Source organism: Centrocercus urophasianus, unplaced genomic scaffold (genome assembly GCF_019232065.1).
Source record: "Centrocercus urophasianus isolate 14NV4802_14NV808 unplaced genomic scaffold, USGS_Curo_1.0 seq_25, whole genome shotgun sequence".
Classification (NCBI taxonomy): Eukaryota; Metazoa; Chordata; class Aves; order Galliformes; family Phasianidae; genus Centrocercus; species Centrocercus urophasianus.
Window position 1 is genome coordinate 779,777 of NW_024884811.1, and position 6,562 is coordinate 786,338.

At 49.8% G+C, this 6,562-nt stretch overlaps 1 protein-coding gene across 4 annotated transcripts in view; it reads right to left on the reverse strand.

The window, feature by feature from the left end:
• The window catches only part of SMARCA2 (SWI/SNF related, matrix associated, actin dependent regulator of chromatin, subfamily a, member 2), a 103,864-nt gene extending 97,649 nt beyond the window's left edge, over positions 1-6,215 (reverse strand). The window contains exon 1 of one of the 4 annotated variants that reach the window (XM_042825555.1): positions 6,093-6,215. The gene's annotated coding sequence lies outside the window, so the exon portion shown is untranslated. Of the gene's footprint in view, positions 1-3,757; positions 3,860-4,554; positions 4,647-5,780; positions 5,973-6,092 lie in introns of those variants that run through there. The other 3 variants (XM_042825556.1, XM_042825558.1, XM_042825557.1) reach the window with 3 other exon arrangements.
• Between the last annotated feature and the right edge of the window lie 347 nt (positions 6,216-6,562).

The window sequence follows — 6,562 nt, forward strand, 5'->3', positions numbered from 1 at the left end:
CTGGTATTACCATATTGCAAGAGAAAGGTGTCCCCTTCACTAGTCTCACTCTGCAGGCTCAAGTCTTCAGCTTAGGTAGCGTTGTGACGTAGCGGTCAGAGCTGATGGTTTGTCCAGGTTCCACGAAATCCAGACAGACCATGCCTTTCCTATCCCAAAAGACAGCGCACCTCACTTTACCCACTGAGAGCTACAACTTTTACCTTTTTTTTTTTATGAGGTATTCACACACCTCTACCCTGTCTGCTGTTTTGACGCCAGCTCATAGTGGTGATACCATGTTTTGCCACCGGTAATGATGTGATCCAGGAAACTGCCACCTTCAGCTTCATCCTGGTTCAGTAGGTCCAGATAAATTTGCATACAGAATTCTTTCTGAAAAAGCTGAAACAAACTACCCAATGCCTCACTGTGCTTGCGCACACAGTATGGTTCCACAAACATTCTGCGAGTGTCAATGAATGTCAGTGGTTGCCATTTTTTTCTGCATGGAGGAATTCAGTGACACACTTCATCCACACTTTCATATTAGACACTAAATTTGCCAGAGTGCCCCTCTACTTCCATCTGTCACACAGCAAAAAAATGTAATGGAATATTGCTGGGAAGGTTCACTTCACTGGGAAAGTTCACCTTCACTGCCATCCCGCCAATGTCAGTTCCTGATGCCCTGGGCCAACGTAACAAAATAGGAGGCACTATCTTCAGAGCAGCCCTTGTGAAAGGACATATCCTTTTTTCTCACATTTTCACAGCAAGGTGTAATGTCTCATTCCTCCCTTTCCCCGACATTGAAGTCTAGGCAGACTATAAACCAAAAACAAAATCCCCTGATTTCTTTAGCCTCTGTCAACAGAACAAGAGGGGTTTTAATTTCACTGTTTGTGAATCCTACTGCTCTTACTAGTCCCAGGGATTTTCTCACACCTTTTCTAGACTACCCAGAGTTCAGACAGACAAGCAAAAATCCATCACTATCAAGGTAGCATTAGAAAAATGGAAATACAACAAGAACCACAACACTAAGAACTGAAGAGAAACACTCACTCCCTTTGCTCCACTCCTTCTAGAACAAACGATCTAGGACAGTATCTGCATTATAAAGAATTTGAGTATGCCAAGAGGGAATGTTAGCTAAGCATGTACGTTTTCACACTTAGAAGGTTTTATAAATACAACTCTTTCATCGCACATTAGCTCAGCCTTTTAGAACACAGAGCATTTAAGCACATTATACACACTTTGCTATAAACCTGATACAAACCCGAAGTGAACAAAGGCATGGATTTGAAACTAAACCACAGCGGGCAGAAAACCATCAGCACTACTTAGGAATTCAAGACCAGCTGGACAACCAGAAAGATCCAGAGGTTACAGACTGCTTTGGCACAAAACAGTTACACTGCATCTAGGAACAGATGGAGCAGTAAGTATTTATAATTCTTCTAGTTGTTTCCGTTACCATACAATTCAACTTCTGCCTGTCTATGATTGACTCGACCGAAACTGAATTTCAGTTGTTGTATTTTCAACCAGATCCCCTGTGTTGGACAGGTAGTGATAAGCAAGGAAACTGTGCCAATTACATCCAAAAAAAGTGGAACGTGGATCCAAGCAACAGCCACACAGATGCTGCAAAGCACTTTCCCCATAACTCCACAGGAAAGCTATTATATCGACATGTACTCAGGCATCTGCAAAAACAAAGACAGATTTCAAAGCTGGCTTAAAAAACATACACTGCAAAACTGAAATACACTACGTAACAACTTGTAGTTATCTTTAAAATACTATCAAGCAACATCAGAAATTATACTGCTAATGGTTTGCAGTATTTGCCTCACCAACTAACTGTAATCAAATGAAGACGTTTGAAGTTTAAGCAATGATTCATAAAGACAGTAGCTTGTTACAATTAAAATAAATAACTCATAGTCTTTAGAAGCAAATCAGCCCATTACGTGTTTTACAACACCACTGGACACTATGCAGTGACATTTATGAGGACTTAACTACTGTTGTTTCATCAATGAATCAATCAGTAAACAGTAGGTGTACATGATTCAGTGTAAAATAAGTAAAGCAGAAGAGTCACATCTTCAGCTAAAATAAACCAGAATTATTCTGTTCACACAGGAGAAGCCAAACACAGTAACAGCCGAGGAATTCTGCCTTTGCATACTCAGACAAATAACTTCACTGTAACTTCAAAATCTTCTGGAAGGGAACTTGTAGCTTGGACTATAAGCCAGAGAATTAGAAATACTGCAATGTAATTGCTTATCCAGATACTTCAGTGAGAGATAAAAATCCCTGGGCACTGCCTTGGGTGATTATCTAGCTGTCTACCAGAGGCCGTCTGCATCCTGTTGAAGAAATTCTTATTTCTACTGTGTAGCTGTTTCGATTTTCCATGAAGAAACTTCTCAAACTACTTAAACTCACAGACTAAATTCCCCCAAAACACTAAAACAGCACCAAGAAATGATCACCTATCAGCTGGGGCTGAATATACTAGCCAGCCCTACAGAAGTCAACCTAAGTCAGAGTTCGTAGAAGTTAGGTTAAGCTACGTCACCAGACTTCAATGAAGAGGCCAAAGCACAGACGTGACCTTTTCCATTGGATTTGCTACAGAAGGCAACAGCCTTCAAGAGAAAAGGAGGGCAGGCGTTACAGTTGGAAGTTTAGAGAACTGCCTTTTAACCCCATAGCCATGGTCACCACAAACAAATCTGTCAATGCCCAAGATCAAGCCCATGTCTGCTGCACACGTAGGTTTTATTGTACATCCAGAGTGCAGCAAACTGACTCATGACAGCAATGATTGATTACGGATTAAGTTTCCATACAGTGACCTTTCCTGCAAGTACTAATGACAATTAGTGAACATCACCTTCGTGTCAGACTCTGAAAAACAGAAGCCACATTAGAGGCAAGGCAGAAGGAAAGGAATTCATTACACCTCTCTACTTAGATGGGGAAGAAAAGAAGGAAGAATGCTGTTTCTTACTACAAGTTATTTAAAATAAATTATCAACAAAGATGAGGCAAAGGCAACATTTTCATAACAAGAAGTGTTCTTAACATTTGACCCAGAGATCCTGGCTCTAAATGATTCGCCTAGGTGCTGCAACCCCACACTAATGTGTGGGGATACACACAGAGCAAAATATTTACCCACAGGAAGAGCAGACTTTAAATGTGTTAGAAAAAATAAAAAACAATTTTCAGTCTTAGACTTCTTAGCCTGTTATACCAGCAAACTACCAGAGCTGTGTTTAAATAAAGCCTTGCTTCTTTCTCCAAATCATCCTTCCTTATTTTTACAGCTTGCAAATAAGACATAAGCTGTCCTCTGCTGCCATTTTCACAAGTGATCTTTATGTCATAACACTGTTCTTCTCATTCCACTAGAAGATCAACTGAACAACTGAAAAATAAAACTGATAAAAAAGAGGTGCATGTCCAAGAAACACTTTGTACAAAGAGAACACATATTTAAAAAAAAAAAAAATAAATAAAAAAAAGTGTTTTAACTAGCGATCTGCAAAGCGATCTTCTAATTCACCTAAAGAACAAAATCTTTTTTGGTTAAGGATAGCTAGTTCACAGCAACACTGACAGTCCGGGCCACGAACACTGATGGAAGACGTGCAGACATGTTTAAAGTTGCTCCCATGCACACCGTGACCTTAATTTCAAAGATCAACAAAAACAGAGAAAACATATCTAGAAATGTTAATTTCATATATACCTTTGTCAAGAATATATTTCATGTGAGTGTTAACTGGAGCACTTTTTCCTCTTGTCAACTTCAAGCCTCAGGCGTTGGTCAAAGCGTTTTTCAAACTTCACAAGAAATGCTCACAGACCACTTCAGAAATGAACAAAAGAAAAGATCTGAGACTGCTTTGAACACAGTCCTCTAGCGCGTATGTTCTGTGAAACACCACAGAAACACCAATCCTGAAGCTGAGACATAACTCATGAGAAAAACGCTGGGTTTAACGAAGTTTTAACCTCACCTCTGTCCACGCGTTCTGCGTGATCCACCCAACTCTGGATGTATTTTACAATACTCATTACTCGATCTTTCCTTCTATCGCTGACACAACCCTACCTTCACTGTTACCACTCTACTACATCATTTCTCTCTCAGAATCACAGAGGGACAAAAGAAACAAAGTCAAAGACAGTAAGGGGGCAATTAGGCTCCCGAAGAGAAAGCGTGCCTCGCTTTGCATAACAATGTCCGGCTCACACGGCAGCGACAGCCCCACCTCGGACTGGTGCACTACCGAGGGAACTCGGCTCCAAAACGTGTGTTTGCCTGGGCCGCAGAGGCTGTGGGTAACGTTAAATGACGCGAACAAACTGGAAACAAAACAAAAGAGATTGCAAATGGCACAATGCGGTGTCACAGGTCCTACGTCACTTTTTGCAGAAAGCGCGCACACTACTTCCAGCGGTAAAAATAAAAATCAACTAAATGAATAAATAAATAAAAACCAACCGCTTTTTACCGTTTCCTTTCTTTGGCCATTTACTTACCCGAAGTATTCACGGAAAGACAAAAAGAGAGGTGTTCACCGAAGTTCGGCCAGGCTGCGTGTCACGAACAGCCGACGCCGAAGCGAATCGCGCGGCTACACCAACCGACACGGAACGACCCTATTTACTTAATAACGATGCGCGAATGGAGAAAGGAAAAAAAAAAAAAAAAAAAAAAAAATCATTTAACGGTAACTTTGGCCGCAGCCTGAAGGACCGTAACTTTCCCAGCTGTGTGCAAACATAACAAATTTTTGGGGGGAGGGAGCAGGCAGGACCCGAAGCCCGTCGTCGGCTCCGACCCCGCGCGGAGCTCCCAGACGGCGTCCGCGGGACCGTTACGCGCCGCCCGCGCGGGGCAGGGCAGCGCCTCGGCAGCGCCGCACGGCTTCCGGCCCGGCCGAGGAACGTAGGCCTCGGCGAGGCGGCGGGCTGCACCCCGCCGGGCCCCGCGCGCCCCTCCGGCCTTTCTGGAAAGTTTTCGCCTCGGTCCAAAGGCTCCGCAGAGCGGGGAGACGCGGCCCCGCTCCTTTCCTCCGCCCGGCCGAGTCGTACGGATCCGTACCGCGGCGGGGCTTGGCGGCGACCGCGGCGGGCGGGCTCGCCCCGGGGAGCGCCTCAGGGCAGAGCCCGGCCCGGCGTCCCGCCGCACCGCGCCCCCGCCTCCGTGTCACGGGCACCGAACGTGTCCGCGAGCGGAGGGGCCGCTTCCTGATCTTCCGCCCGCCCCGGCAAGGAGAGAACTTTTCCAGGTGCCGAGCTCTGTCGGCGCGGCAGGGCACTGAGCGGCGCCGCGTCCCGTAGCCGCGGCTGGGGCAAAGCCTGGTGCGATCCAATAACAAAAAAAAAAAAATTTCCGCGCACACCGGAAATAAAACGCTTTTCGCTTGGAAAGGCGATCGCCAAACCGCGAGCGCACGTTGTGTGTGTGTGTCTGTGTCTCTGTGTGTGCGTCTGCGTCTGTGTGTGTGTGTCTGTGTCCGTGCGCCTGTGCCTGTGCGTCTGTGTCTGTCTGTGTGCCGCTGTGCTGGGCGGGGGCCGGGCAGGCGCGGTGCCCGCGGGGATCGGACCGGAGGCAGCGGAAGCCCCGCGCGGGGCCGCGGCCCTCCCCGCCTCCCTGCCTCCCTCCCGCGCCGTGACAGGCGCCCAGCCCGCGGCCTCCAGGTGCCAGCAGCGTCGCGGGGACAGCACAGCACCCCGCTCCGCCGCAGGACGCCCCAACTTACCCGGGCCACGCAGCAGGGGCAGGCGGCTCCGGGCGCAGCTCCCCGTTCCGACTCCGTCCCCGCTGAGGACGGAGCGAAAAACCGCGGCCGAATCGCGCAGCTCGCAGGCGTTCGCGGTCCCCTTCCCCCGACGATACGTGTGGGGTTTATTCCCCCGACACCGCATCCAAACTTTCTTCTCCCCGCGCCGCGCTCGCGGTGCGTACACCGGGGTGTACCGGGCGGGGGGCAGCCGGGGCTGCGCTCCAAGAGCGCGCGGGGCGGCTGTGCGGAGCTGACGGCGCGGGGCCCCGGGGGGCGAGGCGCGTTTACCTTCCGCTCGGGCGGAGCACCGCACCGGGTGTCGCGCCGCTGCCTCTGGGCGAGCAGCGGAGCGGGGCCGGAGAGAGGCTAGGCGCCGAGCATGACTTCACCGGTGACAGCCATTCCCTCCGCTTCCCAAACTCCGGCCCCGCCCACGGCCCCCCTCCGCCACCTCCCCGCGCCGACGCCGCCGCCGCCGCGGCTCAGGAAGCGCCGTTCCCACTGGTCCGCCGGCGGGGACTGCCCGCCCCTTCGCGCTGAAGGGGGGCCCCTATTGGCCGCTGCAGCCCGTCGCTCATCCGGGAGGCCGTGGGGCGGAGGGCGCGGAATGCGCCCTGCTCCGTCCGCGACAGCCGCGCCGCCGCCAGACTCCGCCGCGCCGCCTCCCGGCCCGCCCGCGCGGAGCAGAGCGCGGGCCTGGGGCCACCTCCGTGAGGAGGCGCCGGCGGGCGGCGCGGGGATAGGTGGAGAAGGTGCTG